Source organism: Amblyomma mixtum, chromosome 9 (assembly GCF_055824585.1).
Source record: "Amblyomma mixtum isolate Tamu chromosome 9, ASM5582458v1, whole genome shotgun sequence".
In the NCBI taxonomy this organism is placed as follows: Eukaryota; Metazoa; Arthropoda; class Arachnida; order Ixodida; family Ixodidae; genus Amblyomma; species Amblyomma mixtum.
Genome location: NC_143020.1, coordinates 84,434,445 through 84,459,557, shown reverse-complemented (window position 1 = coordinate 84,459,557; position 25,113 = coordinate 84,434,445).

Sequence of the window (25,113 nt, the reverse complement as noted above, 5' to 3'; positions counted from 1 at the left end):
TCAGCTTGGCCGATGCCTTGGCTAAGCGTGAAAAATACGACACAAAATGTTTTTACAGTATAACAGCAGATGGCGCCACTGCGGCCTTAGCTATCGTTGCGTTCGGGCGGTTGTACGGTAAACTAAAAGTGCTCTTGCGACTTCCACAGTAACCTCATACGCTATACTAAAACTATCTAGTGTGTTGCTTTTCGGGGGAAAAATGCGGCACTGCTTTTTTTTTTTGTTCTGCGAAGCGAGTTTTTAGTAAATACCAAATAGGTAACTTCTCTATTTAAAAGCGACAATGAAAAGCGTCATTTTAGTTGTTGTTGGTCGTATAAAAACAGCAGGTTGAAGTGCTTAAATATGAGGTATCATTTAAGAATATATACTTGCCAGCCTAGAAAAAAGCTGGTTCCAGGTATAACACTTCCTAGCGGTAACGTCGCGGACACATTAAACGGGAAGCATCCTTGGCGCATGCGCTTTACAGATAAACGCCCTGAGGACGCCTCTTGCGGTGATGCAGTAGCACATCTATGACCTGATTGTTTTGTATTTCTTAGGCTTCCGTTTTACAGCCTTAGAAAAGCTTATGTAAATGGCTTCTCGTTGCAAACGTTTGTGATATTTTTTTTACAGATTCAGATTCAAACTTTTTAGCCAAGGCTACATTTAGGACCTTCATTTCTTTGTTTTTACTAATTAATAAAGTTTCCAAAACGAAATGAAAAAAGCCAAGACTACACCTCACGACTCCAAGAGCGTCAGATTATTTAACAAAACTCTGCAGACTACGTATACATGGAAAACGTGTAAATTTACCCTAGAACGCGTGGTATATATGCCCCTCATAGAAATTTCTTTTCATTAGTTTCTCGCCAAGCCCTGCATATGCGTTTCAGCTCTTTTAGTTTTCTTTGACGTCATTGACGTCAATGCTTTCCACAAAAGGTTCAGATGCCAGCCATTTTTAAACAACAATTTTTACCGCAAAAACTCGCGGAGCATTTTGCGATCAAGCACAGTTGTTACTTCTTGCAAGCGAGGCCGACGCGCTTTCGATCGCATGTGGCCTCTATGAGCGTCAGCAGAAGACGTCACGTCTGCCGCAATTTGTTTACACACTATGTTTTGTAAAATGTTCGTGAAAAACAAGTTTGACGCCATCAAACAGCTTGAGCAATCAAGATGTCAGAGGCGAATGGATGATATTTGTGATGCTTCGCCATTTGTCATTCTTTCGTTTCGTTCTTCTTATCCCATGAACATGTTAGCAACAACAGTGCTCCTTTAGATGATGAATATACGCATTATGTCATTGCCTGTGAATAAATGCTATATCCGAGAGAACCGCACTCTTTGCAATGTATCCTGCAGCGTGTTCAGTGAGGTTTAGTCTATACTTAAGCTGCAGGATGGCTGACTGAGAAGATGATTGCTTTGTAAAAACGTATTTGTGAGCTGGTCAAAGAATTGTACTGCGCTTTTCATTTCCACCATGGTCGTAATCCTGACCTTGCGAAACCAACCGAAAAATGGCACTGTTAAGCTACCCGAACGCACTACAACACCGTGAAAATATGCGACGTCACGGCGAACTTTTTGAACTCACGTGAGAAGGACAGCACATTGGAAGAGCTGATTTTGTGCAGAAGGAGAAGAGAGAAAAGAGAAAGTTCAATGACAATGGCAAAGTCTAGGTGCCGCGCAGTGCCGCGGCGTCGTGAACAGTTCTTTGCGGCATAGGTCACAGGGCCGCGTATCCAAGCTTCCTGGAACGTAGCTGGTCGGCTATGAAAATGAATGGATAGGTAAATTAGGGTATCGTTAAGACATATGCATTAGAAGGCCAACACTCGCTGCAACCAAAGAGAGCTTGAGGGAATGTTTTGAAGTTTTTTTGGTTCATCAGTGTCTTAAATGAAGAACAAATAACACAAACATATGCTTTCATTCAATTTTGGTGAGGGATGGCTTTCTTTTTACGTATATTTTAATTATAAACAGACCCTTGTTTTCGCACTATTGAATGTTGATTAGCTTAACGAAGCCCTTGCTGCAAGCAGTCTTGATTTCACAGGTGGCGTTAAGGAGTATTGCAGCCGCTGGAGCTCTCGTATTTTGGTGACACTGACCATAACAATCTCAGAAATGCAGGATGTTCTACCTACATACCCCGCACGGGCGTCTGCTACATGCAGGTGTTGGTGAGTTGCAACACCACAGGTTCCTGACCACCCACTGGTATCCGCGCAGGGGGATGATGGTGAGTAGTGCGCCACCACTGACACGAGCACCCGCGCTTAGCCGTGCGTGGCATCGCCGTGTCCGGGGAAAAGAGGATGCTGGTGGTTGAGCCGACGCCGGGCGTTTGGATCTTTAAGGCACCTTGGCAGAGGCAACACCCCACTTTGGCCCCAACTTGCCGTAGGTGGTACCTCTGGCCTGACCCGACCGGGGGAAACCGGCAGTCGCCTTGTCCTCCCCTTCATCTTTCCCTTTCCTATCTTCTAATTTCACGACTGTCGCGTCTTCTCAGCTCTTAATTACTTATTCATTTTTTTAGGCGGTGAGACGAACCACCTTGCGTTGCGTCATATTGGGTTATAGCGTGGGAGTACAGCTGGCGAGGGCAGTTCTTGCTTTCAAATTCCTGCCCGTCCTCTCGTTGGGCTCCTTGGTGGGTGTCTGGCACCACAGCCGAACAACACATACATTCCATTGCTACCCCTTTCTCACAAAACGATCGCCCACAAAAAAGATTGCGGGCCGATGTAACCGTTCACTTGATAACGAAACAACAAGACATATTCCAGAAGCATCACGCGTTAAACTGTGAAGAAGCAGAAAAGCCAGCAAGAAAAAGATCATTATTCATAGTCTCGAAGTCCCTGATGGATGCCTTGGGCCTTGACTACATGGTGACCTAACTAGCCAGCGGTTACATGCTCCTTCAGACCCGCGGCCTAGCACAATATTTGAAACTCCTAAATGCCATAAACTTTGGAACCATTGCAGTCTGTGTTAATCCACATCGATCCCACAACACGGCCAAAAGTGTTGTTTCTGGATACAATTTTTTTCCGCTCAGCTAGAAAATGTTGGATGGCCTTAAAGAACGAAACGTCACTGAAGTCCGCCGATTAAACATCCGCAAAGAAGGCAAGAAAATACCCCTAGAACACACAGTCCTGACTTTTGCCTCCTGCCAGTTCCATGATCCATAAAAGCAGGATATCTGAAAGTAACTGCACGACCCTTTGTTCAAAATCCTCTACGCTGTTTAAAGTGCCAGAAATTCGACCATGGCTCTGAGAGTTGTCGTGGCAGCAAAAACTGTGCCAAATGTGCATGAAATGATCATGAATCTGAGAATAGCAACGCTGCACCACAGTGCATGAACTGTGAAGGGAATCACCCCGCGTACTCGAGCTCGCCGAAGAAAGAAAAAGTGATAATAATTATAAAACGAAAAGAAAATGTAACTTTCAAGGATTCAGTCATCGATTCAGACAGACGCAAGGCATATGCCCCTTCACAGCAAATTTCGCCGATGTGGTGCGACGGGGCGGTGACCGGCCTTAGCGATTCAGAACACCTACCGAGAACTCATATAGTGAGCCTGAGGCAGGGCTGTACGCGTCCCGGGCAGACGCAATGTAGTAGGCTGCCCTGCCATTTCTAAAACAAGGAGCGCCGGCCCACGGGTCAGCACCCTGCAGGACTGTCCCCCGCAGGTGAAGCCTGAAACTAATACACCTGCTGCTTGTCCGCGGTCCTCTAGCACCTCCAGTGAAGTGCTGACTCCCAGTCCGCCATTGTTGCAGCAGCCGAACAGCTCTCTTGAGTGGAAAAAGAAACAAGAGTCCTGATTACGGGCCCAAAACTCTAGTAGATCTGTTCTATTTTCGCCCAAAACATACAATGCAGTGGAACTTTAGAGGGCTACTGAAGAATTACAGTAACAGAACACATATTCTAGCGTAAATGTTGCCTGTAGGTTTATGACTTCAGGAAGCCAATCTCGGCATGCACAACGTGTAAATATCCTGAGACATTAGAAATCATTCCGACTCGATTGCGAACATGGAGATAGACTCTCAGGTGGCGTCGCAATTGTCACTCAAATCGGCGTCCCTGTTGAAAAAATCAAACTGAAAACAAAACTTGAGTCTGTTGCGGTTAGCGCCCTCAACTACAAAACTATAACAATACGCTCTGTATGTATTCTCCCACATATCACATCAATAATCGAAGATTTAGAAGGCCTGATCGATGAACTCCCAGAGCCAAACCTGACATACGCTCAGCAGAGTATATATGTGTTGAAACCTTCTGCATATATTGCTGGGACACCTGGTATATATCGAACTTGTAGAAAATTTCTTTTGAGTAGGTTTCGCGAAGCCCCACAGTTGTATTATAGTCTTTTATTTTTCTGCAGAAGCGAATGTATACACCGTACAAGAGTTATTCTGTAGGCGTCGGTGCTGCCTTTCTTTATATGCAGAAGGGTTGAAATGCGGGCCAGTTGGTACATTGTAAACTGAGAAAAAACCAGTCACACAAGACGACGGACAAGAAGAGAGTACACACCACAACGACTGGACTAACAACTGAAGTTTATTGGAAAAAACATGGTCCGAGCAAGGCCAGCAGAGCATGCGCAACAGCATCATCACTAATCACTGCGCAAAAGAGACAAAGACAAGAAATCTAAACTATCGTGGACGACCTAAAAAAGCAAATTCTTTTTCAAGTAGGCGCACCGAAGTTGTGCTTATACAATCAGAGCCTAACAAACCGATATGATGCTGATGATGCTGTTGCGCATGCTCTGCTGGCCTTGCTCGGACCATGTTTTTTCCAATAAACTTCAGTTGTTAGTCCAGTCGTTGTGGTGTGTACTCTCTTCTTGTCCGTCGTCTTGTGTGACTGGTTTTTTCTCAGTTTCTTTATATCTTCCACCGCGCATGCTACTAAAGATCGAGCGGATTTTGGGGCATAAAAAGCCTTTAGCTCCCTTCTCGTTTAACTCATGTGACTGCAGCTCCAAGGTAATTATGAACTTGTAGCCGCACTTATGCGAAACATTTAGATGTTGTCCGGGAAGGCGCAGGAAAAATTTTCGACCCAGCCACCTCCGCCTTCAACCGAAAGCGTAGAAATCAAAATTATAGCACGGGAACGCACTCGTTAAGAACTAGTAACGAATCACGTGGTTCTTACTTCATGGCATACACTGCCGGTATGACATGTTCTTCTCTCGGAACAGAGTTTTCATCGGACGTGGTTAGTCGGCATATAGGTTCATCAGACATCCCTTCCACACTCTTGGCTGTACACGTCAGCAAGAGAGACTACACTGTAGAACTGTTTTTATCTGCAGGCAGAGATGTTGTGTTGCATGCCGATAGATTGAATAAATAGAATGGATAGATCATGTCCATTTTAAAAGTTCGCAATGTTATATTTTACAAATAGAAAAGAAATGCGGTTTCTGATATTGAATTCTATGGCCTCACTGCTGGCGAACTGAGAACCGTTGTACATGAACACCAGCTGCGGAATGCCAAATGTCCCGAACATATTGTGGAGCTCTTCAAAGAGTTTAGGAACTGTTAGGCTTCACACTTAATCACCTTCGTCTAATATGGTGGCTTCATCTGCTAGGATGTGGTAGCAGTGTTTGTCGAGCAGACCTCGGTAGTGACGTTGTAGAACACCGCAGAGTACAAATAATTAGAAGTATAGTCCATCTGGATTAGGAGGAGTGGGTCTGTTTTTGACACTGGACTCGAATATTTTTCGTCAAGCCACACAGTCTTCTGAGAGCTGGTCAAGCTGTCGCCATCAGAAAATACAGTGGTCGGCTTGTTTCAAAATCGTTATGCCTATATAATTGGCGTGTACTAGGTCAGTGTCGATATCTAGAGAGTACTAGAATTAGCTACATGAGATGTCCATGAACCAAGTCGATTTTGAGTTCAAAGCTAAGATTTAGGTGCGATAAATATCCAAAATATCGTCCTACTTACGCTAGGTAGTGGATGGGCCTATAACCGAGGTACATAGCGGCAAACGCAAACTCTGCACTAATGGCGGTCGTAAAGGCCGTCAACGAAACAATGTATGCTACTTAATAAATAAAACCGTCTCATGAAGTTTTCGATTCCTCTTCATGGCTAGGCAACCGCACGCCAATCCACGCGTCGGCATTTCGAAGGCTGGCTAGAGGACGGTACAACAGCTTGTACTAATGAGCGTCGAGTGTGAGGCACCGATGTAACGTTTATGCGGATAGAATGGCTAGGATTTTCTGATCCGGCCACATTATGCCCAAAAGAGGCTTGTGATCTATGTGATACTAATTCCTAGTCAAACATCCCACAACATAACTGTTTAAATATATGATAGCAAAGTCACTGTAGGTCTCCTCATGTCAAGTTACAGTTTCCTTTTGCTTCACCATGGTTCTGTAAGCCCACGCTGCTGGCGTTTCCTTACTATAGTGCTTCGTTATCACGGATGGTGCGCATGTCCCCTCCCCACGTCCTCTCAAGAGGAGACCCTGCTGAAAAACGTTGTATGATGCAATAAACTGATGCAGTTTGTCAATTTCATAGACTTTTCATACACATCATAAAAAATTATCATATAGATGTCATACATTTTTGTAAAATCATACAGTCATCATAGATATGTCATAGAATATAATACAAATTGCATGATATTCTACGATTGAGCCTCTATGAGGTAATTGCATCAAATAACTTTTTTTCAGCAGGGGAGCGCTCATTTTTGCAAGCTTGCTCGAGTGCCTAGCCTCAAATTAGAACTGGACGCGCTTGCTTCTAGATGAACAACTACGGAGTTTCATGAACTCTTCAATTCATATCTTGCCTATGCGTCTAGATCTATTCAAAGGCCGTTTGCCTCGTCGCCAGTGTCGCATCGGCCAGTGGGCGGTTGACACCGGTTCATTTGCACACAAACACGCGAGCCAATCGGGCACTAAAGGCCAAATTTTAACTCTCCTTGGCTCAATGAGTGCGCGTTCAGAACTGTTTGTCTTCCTACGGTAAATCTTTGTGTACCAGATTACGGCATGCTAATCTAAGGAGTCCTTGCTGAGGATTTCTTTGGAGTGTGTTTTCTTACCTTCATTCCCCCCTAATTCGGTTCTTGACCTGAACGTATGATTCACTGCACACCCTCTTGCTCTGCGCCTGCGCGGTAAATTTATTCTGCTGACTGCACCGGCGCCGAGTTCGCAATCCACTTATGATTCATGGTTCATTCCCTACCCATTGTCTGCAAGTTCGACGACTTCGGCCGATTCGACTTCGGCCGTTTCGTCTTCGGTGTGTCTTCTTGTACCTAATATTGTCTGTACTTGATAGCGATGTTGCTGCGCCACCCCAAGACGGCCTCTCAGAGAAGCAAATTCGTTCATGTCCAAATGTCCAAAGAGGTTTCTCATAAGCTCCTATATAGACGCAGCTCCAAGATGTGCTCCGACAGGTGTTACACCGTTGGCAGGCTTTCTTCTGTGACGATAAAATAATCTGAATGAATGCTAACTCGGTAAAAACATTTTGAAGAACTGCTATTTAACCGTGGAAAAAGAACAACCACAGAGCCGGCCTGTCTGATCGCCAATACTAAGGAGATTAACTCAATGTTCTTTAGAAATGACCTGGCTTGGAAGCACGAAAAAAAATATTCTGCACAATAGGCCGCAAGAATGACAACACGTACAGTTGGCGTCAGTAGACTAGGACACCCCGTTTTAACTGTCACGGTTATATTTTGGCCGGACAGCTGAGATTTAGTGTGCAAGACACAGGGAGTGCCGGAGGTCACTGGGATATTTTAGTCGAAGGTCCTTGGCTAAATTTTGATTATATAAGTGTTCTGTAAGCGGATATATATGGGTTTAGAGGATATTTTATTTCTTTCTTTTAAGCCCTCAGCAAAATTCGATGGCTTCCTTCTTAATGTACAAAAACGCTAAAATATTTGAGAGAGGAAAACTGATGCCGCGCGATATCCATGCAGGAACCGAGGTCTGTGCATTACAAAACTGATTAAGTTGTCACAACGACAGAGCTATTACAAGTACTAAAGGCACACATTCGGATTTTCCCTGGTACCTCGTGCGAGTCTCCTAATACTTCATGGACTCCAGTTCATTGGTCATGAAGAAAATACAGGAAAGCACCCATCGGCCGTAGCCAATTTTCGAGCAGTAATCCACAATGCCTGTCTTAGTGGTGTGGCCACTTTTTGTAACTTCGAGAGCTTCTAGAGAACTTTATTATCAAGAGCCGGTCGTTTCAGAGAACTCCGTGGCCATGAACAGTCAACTCTATTGTTGCCAGGGCTGAATAGACGTCTGTCTGCGCTGCCATAAGGTATTCATAATGAAGTATTGCATTCAAAAGATTCACGAAGAAATTTCAAGGTGCGCTGTTGAAACACAACCACAAAGCACTGAAGTTTATTCCTATGTTTTCGCCGTTCTTATTATTCCAATGACCATTTTATCAAAGGAGACGAGCGTGCGAGTGCCTGAGTACTGAGCGCTTTGTTTTCGTTAATAGATCACTTCCGGAAAGATAAATTTTGTATTTTTCTGGCGCAACAATGAATGGCTTTTCCTAGTATACCATCAGAACGTCTCTAAAGGGCTTTGTACTCCTCGGTGTTTCTGGCTGCCGCTTTCGAAGAATGTGTTTTGACAAAGGAGTTGACGTGCCTAAAAAATAAAGTCCTGTTTACAAAAAGCAGCGTACAGAGTTGAATGCAATATTTTAAACTTCTTAAACACAGTCTAAACTTTTATCAAGGCACTGATGTCAGTGAAATGCCGGAAGTCTTCTCCCTCAAAAATATTCAGCATTCAGTGCGATGATCTAACCACAGTTGTAACAAACAGAATGCTAAAGTCATGTTAAACAATTGGTATTTTTGTAGGCTAGCATAAGTATTCAAAACTGATATCATCACAGCAACAGTAGTAAAGATTCGAAATCATTCTTTGAGGTAGCAAACAAGAGCCCACGAGAAAACAGTGTCTTGGTCTTGTCACATTTAAAAGCGATCTGATACTGACCAACAGAAAAGAAAAAGCTGGAAAACGTCACAACTAATACCATCGTAAACAGAGCTGAGAACGTCGCTTAAACTATGCTCACGTTCTTGACAGTCACACCACGCCTATAGTACTTTGAGCATGAAAATCTGCAGCCTTTCTTATGTATGAATCGTAAGAACCCCTTCATATCACATTCTCTGACTCACACCTTTTAATTATACTGAGTGCATGATGCATTTCCCCTGAGACTCCAAGTCGGATCGCACTTCCTTTCTTCACGGGCACTCTTGATAGGCAAATGCACAGTGGATTGAAGACTTTAGTTAACCAGAACCCCTTATAAAAGGACCGCTTTGCTCCTTAATAAAGGAAACAATTAGACGGTCACTGAAAGTTTATGTAGTTGTAGTAGTATAAAACTTTATTCCGCAAAATGGGGCGGGGTTTAGGGGTTGGGGTCTTGAGCAGTAGGTGGTGTTCCTAGGTACAGGATCCCATTGGTTCTTGCTGCCTCCTCGCCAGCTCAACCAGCGCAAGCTGATCTTGCGGGTCGGAGCTCGACAGAAGCTCCTCCCACTGCTCGACTGACGTGTTTGTAATTTTGGGCTCTATGAATTAGAACTTCCGCCGCTGCCCTAATATTGCATAGGAGGTCGCAGCATTTGTATGCGCTGCGCTTTGTGCAAGCCCAAAGCGTAGCAGTAATGTTGCAAAAGATCCGAACGGCAGCAAGAGAATAGACGGAAAGGTGTGTAATTGTAAAATATCAAACTTGCACTCGTCCGAATGTGATGATAAAAAATGAATATCCATGATTTTAATTAATTTTTATACGTTAGTCGCTATTATTCATGTACTCAACCGGAGGCCCGTGGCCATGTGACATAAGAAGTTATGGTAAGTCACATTTCAAAACGCACATTCACTCCGCCGTTTTACGAAAATATACACTTTAAAAGTAATGAAGGTCTTCCAGACTTTATAAGGTCAGAGAAAGTCACTCAGTATGTTAGGAGACAGGATGATTAGAAGAACCACACAGCATGACTATTCGCATCGGGCAAGCTACTACAATGCATACAGTTAGCTGCTGAAGCAGAATCAAAATCAGGACAAGCAGAGTGTTGGTAGACAGTACTCCTAAATAATCGATACGCATCACAAACGCCAGCGCTGCGAAGAAAATGTATTTTTTTTTTGCGTGCGAATATCTGGCGACAAGTCAAATACGAATTTCGGGCAGAACACGGTAAAAGAGAAACTCGAAGTGTCTTATCTTGTTCTCCTAACCCAGAAATAGGTGGTATAAAGCTTTATAAATAGCGGCCAATATAACATGTGTGTCACAGTACCCAAGTCGAAGATATTTTCTGAAGAAATTAGCGCAATCTTGGATGGAAGCTGCAAAACTTCTGGTGAATTTAATACATGTGCGGATTTCACACAAGTTACAAACAGGTGTTTTCATAAAGGATTAGCTTTTCTCAATTTTATTACTCATTTAAATACGTTATAAACTAATAATGGTCCACTAAGGAGTAATTTTGGTCCCCTCCACGTTATGGGCAAAATTTGCTTTTCCAATGCTGACAGATATAGAAGAAACACACGATGGCGATACTTGCCCCAGACTAAAATAAACACGGTCACTCTGGAAGGTTGTAAAAGCTTTGAAAGGTTATTTTCAGCCGTACTCGCTGGGTTTTACAGCTGCTATCAGGAAGAAAGTAAAATTATTTTAGAAATTTAATTTGACCGTTGTATGGATCGCAAGAATCCCATGGATTCATGACGAGCAGTAGGGGCACTACGGACCTGATTGGGGTCCACTGAACATCTTCGAAGAAAAATACGAAACTTGTTCGTATGCTGTGCGGTACACTTTAATTGTGCCTAGGTTATCGAGATTACTGCGGTGTTCTCCTCCACATCGCCTATTTCTCTTTTTCTTTAACTTCTCTCTTCCCTCACGGCGCTGTTCAGGTGTCTAACGCGCCTTGCGTTACAACGCCCCTCCTTTTGCTGAAAACCAATCTTCATTCTTGTTTTTTTTTTATTTGGGAATAAGTTTGCCGCTGACAATATCGCGAATTTGTTATCCCAGTTCATGATCAATTACACGAAACTTCATTTCAGCCCATTTATTTAACTTAATTTAACTGAGAAAGGAACGATGACCTGTTTTAACTGATTTCAACTTAATGAAGCGATTCGGTGGGGGCACCAAAAGAGTAGCTTCGACATTAAAATTAGTATGAGCATTTTCCTTCACGGCTTATCATTACTATTTTTTTTGGCGGGGGGGGGGGGGGGCCGTGGGGGGGGGGGTCAAGCTCAGAAATACTTCAGCAGGTCAGTACACTTTATTGCATAAATTGGATTTTATTTGTACGTTTCTGGAGTTCATTCTTCGTGAGACACACATTGTTACGCAGTCATAATAATAGGCCAGATTACACGACTCGCATGCTTTATCCTCCATACGCAACGTAATCCGCTGCTTTTTTGGGGTTCCTATGTGTGCTACTGAGCCAGCTCTGTGAAGCTGACTGAACTAACACATTGATTCCCGCTCCCTGCCTAAAAGTCGAATAAAGATGCCGGTGCTAAATTTTGGGCCAAGTTGAAAATCCAGGGGGGTAAAAGGCTTTGACGGCAATACTAGAAAATGCTGTCATTTTTACTGATTTAGTTATTTGTGCATTTGGCAACTGACTGCAATAGCCTTAGTTATGACACATGAAAACACTAATCGAATTTCCCAAGGCAGTTCGAATGCACCACGGCAGGACCCAGAAATATGAACATGACTGTAATCCGTGCTGTTGGCTAAGCTATCATTTAACAATGCGCGCGTACTACAGAACTAGCAGGACAAAGTGTTTGCAGTAAAACGCTCTGGCACCTTATTTGTTTTGTCGATGCGTTAGAATGAATTGAGCTGAGGATTTGAAGTCAGTCAGCTAGACCAAGTACAAGGCAGAACAGCGCAAGCTACACACGGACAAGAAAGAAGACGAGACACACACAGGGCTGACTACTCTCGTCTACTTTCTTGCCCGTGTGTAGCTTGAGCTGTTCTGCCTTGTGATAAACCAACTAGCCCGCGATGTGTTATTCAAGTTCATTTCTGGAGCAAGTAGACGTTTTGAAAAATGTTATATACCTTTTTTCCTTACTGTAACACAAATATTACCGGTTCCACTTTGTGGCCATTCTGGCTTAGAGATTCTGAATTTGGCGTGTGTGGTAGAGATCATAATTCATGCCAAAAAAAGATGTTAAACACATATTAGGTATTGCTTCCAGCCCGATGTTCACAGAACGGGCATGCTTATCACAACAGGAAGAAATTGAAGTGTGAAGAGCACAAGCGACGAATCAAGTCTTATCAAAGAATGGACATAAGTGAATCGATCTCCGATCCTTATATAAGCCATGTTTAAATTATGGAGAACTAACAACGCCAACCAAGAGACCATATAAATACCGAGATCACTAGTGCTCTTTGGTTTAATTGAGCTATCGTCAGCCAGGTAGTCACAGAAAGCTAGGCACACTCTTCCTAGTTAAGAAAATTTTAAAAAACGTCAGAGTTCTTTTCGGAATAAAGCAGTTTGAAGAGCCGAAATTTTCTTGAGTACAAGTAATACCCTGTTGAACGACTCATCTTTTAAGGCTGGAAACCGGCGTGGACCGCGCAGTACATTGTGTATAAAGAAGCGCATCCGTCCTCCTCAGTTCATATTTACGCCGTGTAAGGGCCAGTTGATTCTTTCTAGTTTTGAAACGCTGAGTTAGGTGAACACTTGCTCCGGAATGAATAATTTGACTTATATTCCGCAAGGGAAGCTCCCAAACAGAAGGGTATATGCTTGGGCTTGTTGGTTCATAACTGCAAGGTGAAAAACGTAGCGCAAAGAGACGAGGACACAGAAAGACGAACAACACACGGCGCTAACTTCCAACAATGGTTTATTTCACAAAGAAAGGTGGTTTTATAACCCATCCATTCATTGCACCCATCCTCAGCGATTTGTTTTTAGCCCGTTTGGACAGGTCTTTTGCTGATATTGTAAAAGATACCAATGTAATCAAGATTTTTAGGTACGTTGACGACTTTGTGATTGTTCTTAACAGTAATGACAGTTCCTTTAAGGATGACGTTCTTAATGTTCTCACCCTTTTTCGTAACCATTTTAGTCCTCTTGAACTAACGTTTGAACTACCTGAAAACAGGGTTATCCAATTCCTTGACATCAGCATTACAATGCATCATGACCGGACGTGCTGGATGTTCACACCTCGCGGCGAAAAACCATTGTTACCTTTTCATTCAGCCCATTCTAAGCTCGTAAAAAGATCTATTGCTAGCCTTTCATTTTTTAATTCTCTGAAGAAGTCTTGCCCGCACCTCATGCATGAAAGTTTTTCTCAGCAGTGCAAGAGGCTTGAGAATGCTAGATACCCTTCCCATGTCCTAGTGTCTGTGGCGGAAGGTGTTTTGAAAAAAGTCTGCAATAAAAAAGGCCAGGATAACCAGAAAGCCATGAGTAAGAAAGAAAAAGTTGCCGTCATTCCTTATTTTCATAAGTTTTTCCATAATCTCAAAAAAATAGCGCAACGTTCGGGAGCTAGAGTGGTTTTTTCGGCGCCTAAGAAGTTGAGTCATCTGTGTACGAAACATTTCAAAAAATCTAAAAAGGGTGTTGGTTGTACGAAAAAACATAGGAAAAAGTTTGTCAATTGTATTGAAAATGTCATTTATCAAATTCCTCTTTCCTGTGGCAAGCAGTATGTAGGGCAAACTGGAAGATGCCTGAATGATAGGCTTCGAGAGCATGGGCGTGACGTAGATGATATGCGTGGAAAAGGGTTGTCAGCCGCCTGCCGGTCGTGTCACTGCATACCGCTTCTTGAACAATGCCTGGTTTTAAAAGTGCACAATAACCGGTTGACACAAGAAATCATAGAAGCGGAATGGATATCACTTTTGAAAGATGATTGTGTTAGTACCCCCTCTGTATCATTGATGGCGAAAGAGCTCGCATATCTGGCTGATACGCTTTGCTAGCTCATGGTTTGACGGCGTGTTGGTGGTGATGTCCTTATAAAACCACCTTTCTTTCTGAAATAAACCATTGTTGGAAGTTAGCGCCGTGTGCTGTTCGTCTTTCTGTGTCCTCGTCTCTTTGCGCTACGTTTTTCACCTCCCAAACAGGTTGTGACTAACATTCTAATTTATCTGGAGGTGACTCAAGGACAAGTTTGCAAAACATTTCACGCTGAGTATTTCTTTCTCAACAAAGGCATTTCAATAAATAATAAAATTTCAACACATCCTGCACCCAAACGAAACTTGAAAGATGCTAGCCAATGGAACTAGAAGAAATCAGAGATTTGTTCCCCTCACAGGGGTTAATTTAGTAATTAAAAGTAAATTGGCCTTGACAAAGCAGATTGGTTGTCATATAATCTATCTTGCATTGCTCCTTGTCATAATATTTCTCATAGTATAGAAAACTAGTTATTCACACTCTTTTAAAGATTAATCTAAGGCCGCTAATACTTCAGTGGGAGATTATAGGGAAACTTTTCTATTACAGTTCGATAAAAATGGTACGTGACGTCAGCAATGCACTGGCATGAACCTATGTCATCACCGGTAAAGCAAGTTTATTTCTACAGCTACTGAAGTTTAGGTTTAGGTTTATGGGGGTTTGACGTCCCAAAGCGACTAAGGCTATGAGAGACGCCGTAGTGAAGGGCTCCGGAAATTTCGACCACCTGGGGTTCTTTAACGTGCACTTACATCGCACAGTACACGGGCCTCTAGAATTTCTCCTCCAAAGAAATTCAACCGCCGCGGCCGGGATCGAACCCACGTCTTTCGGGTCAGCAGCCGAGCACCATAACCGCTGAGCCACCGCGGCGGCACAGCTACTGAAGTATAACAGTGACTAAGAATCTCCCTTGAAACCCTCAAATATGTCAACTTGTATTCATCCGCATTCTGTAAGCTGTCTATTGTGAAACATAAAGTTAGAATTTCAGTTCCAAATATAAAATGTCCGCAATATGACACAGATATTAGACTAAAACGTAATTATCATGTATAGCAAGCGTCCATTTACTAAGCAGGCACCGATAAACTTCAAGAAATTAAAAAAATTGTAAGGTGAAATTCATATAAATGCGTTATATCTCATTCTTCTATTGAGCGTATCGCGACTAACGGCATTGCAATAATTGATGTGCGAAGATATAATGGTCGTCTTCACTTGTTTTAAACCCTTGCGTATACAAATTCCTCTATCCACCCAACATACCCGAGGAAAATAGTTAAGACCTTTAATAGAAAAGCAGAGAATTTGGTTCGTGTATAAAAATCGCTAGCATGCTGCTCTGTGTGGGGAAGGTAACCGGAAAATAAACGCGGAAAGACAGCGGTTCCCAAAAGAATAAATATAACAAGAAGCGTAGAAGATAAAAAGCGGCCATTAGATGAGTACTAAGGTGCATCGGTGAGTAATAATGTTATACAGGAAATGCAGAAGAGCATAGCCCGACACTGAGGATAACAAAGTTCGCTGCGTGAAGATAGTTGAGGATAACATGCAAGGTGAAATTACAGCTTGTCCAGATATCCAATGACGTTTAAATATGCAAACAAAATGTTCATTGCATGTCTCTGTTGCCTACGGCACGCTAGGGGGCCTAAACCACTTCCTTTGTTAGAGGCAACGGGGAGAGCTTCTCCACGCAATGTTCATAGCACGCACGCTCGTTAGCATATACAGGGCACTCAAGCAGGATATAATGCATGGTTTTGATCAAGCCGCATTTGTCACAAAGCGGACAGTTCATTTGACCGCGACGGTAGCGCAACACGTACGTAAATGCAGCATTCAGGCGAAGTCATTGAGAGTGTTTCCAGATGTCGAGGAATTTTCGGTGGGAGTCTTGATCTTGGATGTGGGTCGATTGAGTACAGAAATTGGAAGTGATGTGTCGGCAAGCTCCAGAGCCGATACGTTTCTTCGGAAGCAAATTTGTTAGACATTTGGAATGCATCAGATTTCGTGAAGAGCGTCCCAATATATCTCCGATGTTTGTGGCCAACACAGGCTGCTTCATCTGTTTTTTCATTGGCCAGAATGCCACAGTGTGCTGGTATCCACTGAAATCTTATGCAGTTGCCTGCAACAACAGCCATATTATGTAGATACCCAATGTCCAGGGAAATGGGCTGATGATTGGTGTTCTTAAGCACGTTGGACAGGTTCTTCAGAGATGCTTTGGAGTCCGTAAAGATAATCCATCTGCCTGGGGTTCAACGCATGGTATAGGAAACAGCTTCCTTCGTGCAGTAAAGCTCAGCTGTCGTAGAAGATGTCTTCCGCTGCAGCCGGTAAGAAAGGAGATGGCTTGTTGAGGGCGCATAAAGGCCACAGGAAGAAGTTTCTTGAGTAGTTGAACCATCGGTGAAGCTCTGAGTATGCTCCATATATTCCTCGGTTAAGCAGGCTAGAGTAGCTTGCAGAAGCGCTGCCTATGGCATGCGGCAGGAAGGAGACCCTAGGGAGAAAGGACAGAGGCAGTAGTCTCTGTGGCTGATCAATCGGTGTTGTCCATGTGAGCTTGCGAAACCCGGTAGTCTTAGAAATTCTCAATCAAAAGGAATAATTTCAAATTATCTTCAGAGAGCAAAACGCCAGAGTTCGTCACATGTAACAGCAAATCATTACCAAACAGTAAAAACAACAGCGGCCCTGTGTTGCAACTTGAGGCGCTCCCATACTAGCTCCTGAGATAAGACAGCCGGAAAATCGGACCACATTACCGCGGCAGCTTAAGTATGTGCATTTTAAGCCATTTGCAGTGCATAGAGAAAGTCAGCATTTTTCCATCTTCATCAGAAAGTTCTTAATGGAAAACCGTGTCGAAAGGTTTAGTCTTGTCACTGTAGATTGCGTCTACCTCACCGCAATCCAACACGTGAGGTTCACTGTATCCGAGAAAGTCACATACATTTTTTTCTACAGACAGTCCTTTTAAAAACTGTGCTGCAGAGCTAAGATCTTTTTCAGAGAGTTTAGATATTCGCTAGCCCAGCGCCACCTTTCAGGAAATGTGACTACTTAGATTTGAAAGCTCTCGCTGCGCACAGCAGATGGCAGTTTGTTGTTGCAGATGGTGAGCAGCTTGAAGCCGCAACGCACCTACGACATTTAAACCACAGCCAGCTGCAAAGCGATGTGAGCAAGCCCAAGAAAACGGGGCAGCTACCGCTGTTCGAGAGTGTAAATAATTTGTCCACGACGCCGATCTCATAGGAAGGCTCCTAGCCTAGACAGCAGAATGTATGAAACGGTAGAACAGCGCTTCTTTTCCACTGTTGCTCGCTGGTGTCAAAATGGTCTTCATGTTGTTCATCATCAACCAGGAGCGCGTGCGATGTTCGCACAAGACTATCCAACTGAGACAAGGACACAGCAGAGTAAAAAAGGCGGTATAGATTATTGTTGAGAAGAATGCAAATGCATTGGCAAAAAATCGATGAACCAACATAAAGAAAACAAGAAAATAAATGACACATCGCCAGGGTGGAATGAGTTGCCCGCGCCAGCAGTAACGTGAATCGTTTATTGGAATGTTTGCGCTACGGGCAGAGCCACTTCCCTAGTGGTTATTCGCGGTATGAATGGTTTACATTCAGTGTCGTGATTGCTACAATCATATACTAGCTGATCTCATTGGGCAGAGTGTTTGCTGGCAGCGTCCGTTTTACTCCTCCCTGTAAACTTTCTTTATCCTCCGTGAACAATAAACCACATGTGGTTGACCCTAATGTTGTCTGTAACGACGACTGGAATAGCACGAATGAATGAATGAATGAAAAACTTTATTGCATAAGGGTTCTTTCTCGAAACGTAGGTGGAGCCCTCAGTCCAGGGCCCCAGCGGCCTTTGCAGTCTTGCGAGCCCTGTCGATCAGCCTGAGCTGCTCTTCAGGCTTCGAGCTGGACAGCGCAGCCTCCCACTGCACCGGTGTTGGTGTGTTGTTTATCGGCGCTGCCTGCATTTTCTTACAGGCCCCTGTAACGTGGTAAAGCGTCGGGTGTTCACGGAATAGCACGATTAAACGTGCGATGAAGCAATCGTCGAATTACACAGTCTGCTTTGAAGAGGTGTGTCGAGATTTCTGCAGGTTCTTGCAGCCGATGAGCGAAGGCGAAAAATGACGACAACCAAGGACAACAAAGGTTGAATGAGGCGCATGGCACAGTTTCCACTCACGCAGGAACCGCCCGACCAACACAAGCTGCCAAAACGCGCACCTGCACTCGACATCGGCCAATCGTAAGCAGAATAATTTAAGCATATAGCACTGCAAAGCACCGTCAAAGCTCATAACAAGCTAGCGCTAGCGTGTTCGACCGAATAATACGTTCGGCCCGGACACATGACCTATTACATGCCACACCTCTGTTAATTGGGATGAGAGCACAACTTCACATTACTCCAGAGCAGATAGCGGCTGCACAGTGCAAGTCCCCTCTTTTATACCTGCATGAAACAGGCCAGTCACTTACAAAAGCACTACTTCATATTTTTGAACATACTGGGCGCGGTGATATTTCTGAAAATACCACACTTTCAGCACTGCATGGCCGTATTTGAACTTGTGACTCATTTCGGCAAACTGTGCAGGTCCGGAAGGTGAGCTTTTTGAAAGTCTGCTACGTCAGATGTAATTGTTTCTAAAAGAAAAGGGATCTTCATAAACATGTTCGTTGCCAAGCGTGAGCATTTTCCGCATGGAACAAGACACGTGGTCCTTGCGTACCTGAGCGGCTGATGAACTCGCTGGCTGACACTTTCACAAGTGATGTTGAGGTTAGTATAGCTTTTTAAGATTTTACATTGTTCCTGATGGTAATTTATTCATTTTTGCACCAGAAACTGAAATTGTAAAGGTCGAAGCCAGCGGTTGAAGGAACGCAATACTCTCCCGAACTGCATTGTGAAGAGACTGGTTTCTGTCGTCATCTCCCGCGTGTTCAGGGATCCGTAAATCGGCCCGAAACACGCAGAACTTGCACGAAACAGGGACGAGCTTTGGAAGGCTCGGGCCGCCAGTTCTCCTCACCAGTTGATTGTGGAGGCCAGCCGGCACCACCCTGGCTCTGTCCACATTTCGACTGCTCCCGGCGTTGCCGCCGAAATGAGGCCACGGAACCGGCAGATATCAAAATTGTTTTGCACCGGATTGAAAACTTGCATGGCATCTAATGTTCGTGGAAGTAGATACGAACAAAAGAACAACATGCTGTTGAAATTTCACTAAATATGGCAACCGCTAAAACACAGTGGCGTTGCACAGTATCACAGTGCGGAATCTTTTTACATTGAGTGAAGGAGACGTCACTGAAAGATATCATTCAGTGGCTTCAAACATGGACCCGCTTATCCATTGTTTCTGAGCTAGAAGACGCGGAGCACGCGTCCCTTCTGCGCACACTGCTTTCCTTTGCTTGTATCAATACCTGTAATTTTTGTAACACCAGCTGAGGTGGATTGTTCTCTGCTGAGTTTTGCATTTACAGCGAAACAAGTTTTCCAGCGGATTGTCAGCATTGCAGATATGCAAAAACACTATTCTGTTCTGGTTACGGTAGTGACATCTTGCAGTGATTCAGTTCAACTCTACTCTAATTATTCACAATCAAGCAACAATCTATAATTAAAAACTACCTTACAGACGTCACTTGCTTACGTGTTGCATAGCAGTACAAAATTGAGGGGCTCCTTTCTCGTTTCATGACATGCTCATATCCTTGGACTTTGAAAAAAAAATGTTAACTTTCCTAAAAAAAATTTAAAGACACTTTTGTTAATATGAGCCAAACATATCTGGCAAACGTACGTTCAGTCCTTTAGTATGCTTCCCGTCGTTAGGACCCTTGATTTGAGCAAACGTAGAACTTGAACTCATGCAAGAAAATGCTCCCTGCTTCGTGACCGACAATGGACAACTTGCAAAATTGCGGGAAAGCTAACTTACTGGAAGATGTTTTCCAACCAAAAACCCTCGTTCACAGACACGTTTTCGCTTCCTGCCCTGCTGCCTGAAGAGGTTAGCGCGAGGGGAGATGAGTCAGCAGCCCTGCACTGTGTCCTTCTTCAAAAGGGTGTGCGAGGCTGCCCCCAAATCTGCGTGAACCTGAAGCCCCGCTGTACATTACCAGTTTCCGTGGTAGAGTGTAAAGGAAAGTTGTGCAAAGGTTACAATGACGCATTCCCTTGGCGAGTACCCGTCTCGACCCGCTCCTCTCGTTAGTGCCTCGGCTCTATTGTGTCCTTTCAACAATTCCCTCCCATACAGATAAACGACGTCTCCCCTCTCCCTCTTCGAAGAAGAATGCTAGATTGCTGTCTGCTTACGAGAGTTTTTGGTTGGAAAATTGTAGAGGGCACTCGTTATTCAGCAAGTTGTCCATTACAGCATCACTACAAGTGAGAGTTATATTTCTGGAACCCTTGTGTTACTTCTGCTCGAACTGGAGGAAAAATATCTGCGCTCATCGCTTTTTTATTAGCAGGTGCACTTAAAAAAGACAAAGGATCGAATACCGGTGGCACGATATTCTTCACCGGATAAAAAAAAAAACACTCCTGGTGTCCATGGAATTGCATACAGACCATACAGACCTGGGGGCGCCCGATCTCGGTATCGAATACCGAATGCGCACTCCCTCATCAGAACACGATTTCGTCTCCCTGGAGAAGTTTTTGACCACAACCTCGAATATGAATAAATCAGTAAAACTGCCGACCTCACTCCCTTTCGGCTGCGGAGCAACTCACCAAGGTGGTGTGAGACCTGTGACGCAGCGAAAGGCGCTAAAAATCAATGGCACCGGACAAGTCACCCTTGAAAACTGAACGTGGCAGCGTTTAACGGTAGAACCTTACCCAGTGGAACTAGTCTAAAAGGGCTGTTCGAGAAACTAGCTGCTAATAAATAGGATGTCATAGGGTTTAGCCACGATAGATGAAGAATATGCAATGCTCAATGGCATCCACTTGATATGCTATCATTTAGTAGAAGAGAGACAGAAACTCTTTATCGGATTCTTCATAAAACATACTATAGCTGGCAACACACATTCATTCTTTAATATTTTGGAGAGGTTCGGAGTTGTCGTAATAATTAAGCTGAAGGTGATGCAGGCATAGGCGCCTAAATCCAGCCATAATAAACAGTTCGTCGGATGCTTCTGTGAAAGCGTGGAATCGGCAAAGAAAGTAAAAACACAATTCCCTACACTCAATGGCGATTCAATGATAGGACAGGTAAGAGCAGGCTGAGATGAGGCAGCCGACAACTCTGACATATGTTTTGAGAATAGCAGGAGGGAGTTAATAGTATAATTGCCAAAAAGGAATAATTTGCGGAAGATGAATTCTTCGTTCCCAAAACGAGGCAACTCGAAATAGACGTGGGAGAGACCCTATGGTGAGAATAAAAAAGAAATAGATTTCATAATATGCGCTCGTAAAGGAATTTCAGGTATACGGAATGGAGTGTTGTAGAGACTGCAGAATGGTGGGGCCTCGAATTAACCTAGACTTGAACAGCGAAAGGAAAAAACTAGTGGGGTGGAAGGTCATTAATGAGTAAGCTTTAAGAAGAAAATAAATCAGTTGAGGACCTAGCTGCAGAGCAGACAATTGGGTTTTAACTGACGGCGATGGCGTCATTGCTATAGCAGTGAACAGTAATCTCGCAGCCATCATCACGAAGTGCGCAATAGAAGCAGGTGGCGGTATGGTGGCACAGGAAACCGACAGGCTCTATCAGAAGACAAAAGGTCAGAATATGAAATGCGAAAGCATGAAAGCATCGAACCACATTGAAAGTTTATTCAATGAGCGGAACGCCACCCACTTAAAGAAGTTTAGCATACAGAAAATCGAGCATGCTCTAAACAACGGAGATAGCTTAACGATGACACTAGGCATAAACAAAACCAGATGTAAGTTTTAGAAGGAAGCAGGGCAACCTATTAAGCAGTATGGATAAGATAGTTAATGTAACCGAAGAGCTCTACAAAAATCTATAATTCAATCAAGGCGTTAAGGAAAGACGCAGTAGCGGGCAGCCGTGAGACATCCCGCCAGCAAGGATAGCGGAAGTAAAAAAGCCTTAAGAACGGTATAAAGAAGGGAAGCAGCTGGTGATAATCGGGTAATACTATATCTGTGACTGGATGGTGGGGTGATTGTACCGAAAAAACTATCAACATTGTATACTCATTGCCTTATGACTTCGAGCGAACATCAGAACCCATCAGAAAGGATATGTCAAGGACTTTAAATATTGCAGGCTGACCAGCTTACTGCTTGTTTCCTATAACCAATTTACGAGTGTAATCGTACATACAGTCAGGACAACCTGAGACTACAGTCGGCTAAAGGATTAGGCAGGCTTTCGAAACGGTTACTCGAAAATAGACCATACTCAAACTATCAATCACATGAGAAATTTGTAGAATATAGCCGACATCTATAAGCAGGGTACTTCTCCTAAGATGGCAAATCTTTAAAAATAGGTTTTTTGACATATAACAGCGCTTTTTTCGACATCGCATTGTCAGCGGTGTTGTACATCAGAATGCGGCTAAGATATGCTATCTAGCAGGCTGGCTACCTATTATTAAATACTTAACTTTTTCGCTATTACAGTTAGGCTCCCTATGTAGCTATAGGAATAAACATATGAATTCTTAGAATTTAAAAAATGCGGTAACACTCAACTCTGTGACCCAGCAATGTTTACCTATTTCGACAAGGTACGTGGGTTCCAGAGGTTGCTTTGCCTGCAAGCTTCTAGAAAGAAAGCACATATATTTTGGAGTGATATAGCCAAAAGTTGTCTTCTCAGCAATAAAAATTGAGCAAGAAAGTTCAGTAAAAAAGTCAGCAATAAAAATTCAGCATCAAAGGGTGCTATGCATGGAGACAGGATATCGCCACAGCTGTTCTTTTGTTGCTTACAGGACGTATCCAGAGACATGGATTCGAAACACTGGGGGATAGGAATTTATTCAGAATAACTTAATAATCTGGAATTCACAGATGACATTGCCTTGTTAAGTTAATCTGCTGGGAAAAAAACAGCGCTAACCCGAAGGACAAAGATAAGAAGACAACAGGACAACAGTTAATCTGGGCAGGAACCGGAAAACATTATCAATGAGGTGGACAGGTAGAGCAGAAGGTGGTGCAAATAATAACATGCAGAATACTAAAGTACTGTTGAACAGACTCGGAAGAGAACAACAGTGTTCAAACTGATAATGCAATACGTCTACTTAGGGCCGGTGGTGAGCGCTAATGCCAATCATGAGAGGGAAATAACTAAAAGAATAAGAATGAGGTGGTGCGTATTGGGAATGCTCCGGAGATCAGTAATAACACTTTAGCAGTACCGCTTTAGAGAAGAGTATGTATGGGCTGTTTTTCACCTGTACTAACGTAGGAGGCAGATACGGGAGGGCTAAAGAAAAGAGTTAAACGTGAGTACAACGCAGTGAGCTATGGAAAGGCAAAAGATAGGTGTAACGTTAAAGGGGTTGTGAAAGGGGGTCTCAACAAAGGTGCGATATGCCCAGAATGCTAAAGGACACAGCGTCCCAAATCTGCTGCAGCAATTTTTTTTTTTTTGCGTTTTGTGGAAGCTTAGTTATTTGTAGTCAAAACTTGAATTTCCGCATCTTCGCGCCTTTCCCGTTCCTCTCGTCACTTTTTTTACGCTGAAATGTCGATCCGCCCGCTCCACGACTCGGCCCCTCCGCCGGCGCCGACGTGCGTGGGAATTCCCCAGTGTGCGGAGCGAACGCCTCCCAAACCGGTTTGGCGTCGACGGCGCTGGTGCTGCGAACCAATGACGGCCATTCGCCCCTGACGTAAAGAGCGCTACATGACGCAATGCGTGGGGATTCGGGCGAAAGCTGGGCACCACTGGTTGCCCCGGGGCGCGGTAGCGAGAGTTCTTAAAATTGTATTGTAAATTATCGGTTGTCTTTTGAGGCCTGTACGCGGCATGAACGGTCGATGGCCTGTACTCTACATAATGCAAGCATTTTATAGCCAACCTCCAACACCCTTTTCAAGGACCCTTTTAAGACACACATTGAATAGGTTGGGGCAACCGAAAAGGAAATAAAAATAATAGGCCCCTGCCTGCACCGTTTAACACACAACAGGCTTAACCCAATTGAAAAATAAAAGAGGAGGCCCGTAGGCAAGTTGTAATTTGACCACCCGTGGGTGGAAAAATAAAATAATAGGGAAAATGCTACATTAGCGACCCACAGCCGAGAGAGCGGGCCCGGGGAGGCTCCCCTGACCTCCCCTGGGAAGTAGCGGAAAGGGAAATGGGACGTGGGAAGGGAATGGGGACAGCGAGTTTTTTGCTCTGATCCTTCAGTTATCTCGACTCCATTACTGGCCCGCCTGGCCAGGGCAGGGAGAGCATCGAGATTGCCCAATGGTGCGGCCCCACTCACGGGATGCCCGACCACCCACCATACGCAACGGGCTCCGACCGTCGGAGACAGGAAAACCTAACACGGGGTCAGTAGCTACCTGGGGCTCCTCATCGCACACTAGAAGGCCTTTCCCACCTGCCGGCTACTAGCCGTCGAAGGTTTTTCGCGGTTTTTCGGACACCGGAAGTATGTGTGATAGTCCCGAGCCAGTGGAGGTCCAGAACGTCAACGGCCTCGCGGCCTCAGAACTGGTCGCTCCGGGGGGTCCATCTGTGCTTCCTCCAACCATCCATGCACTTATTTCCTCTCCTAGCTTACTCTTCTCCTACTGAGGAGAGAGTGTTCAAGGCTGGGCGACCGGGCCACTAACCAAGAACGTGGCTTAGGATGAGATGACCCGGGCCTACTCCACCGGTACTCCACACATCTTCGGTTTTCGCCAGACTCTTACGAGGCAGTACTAAGCCCT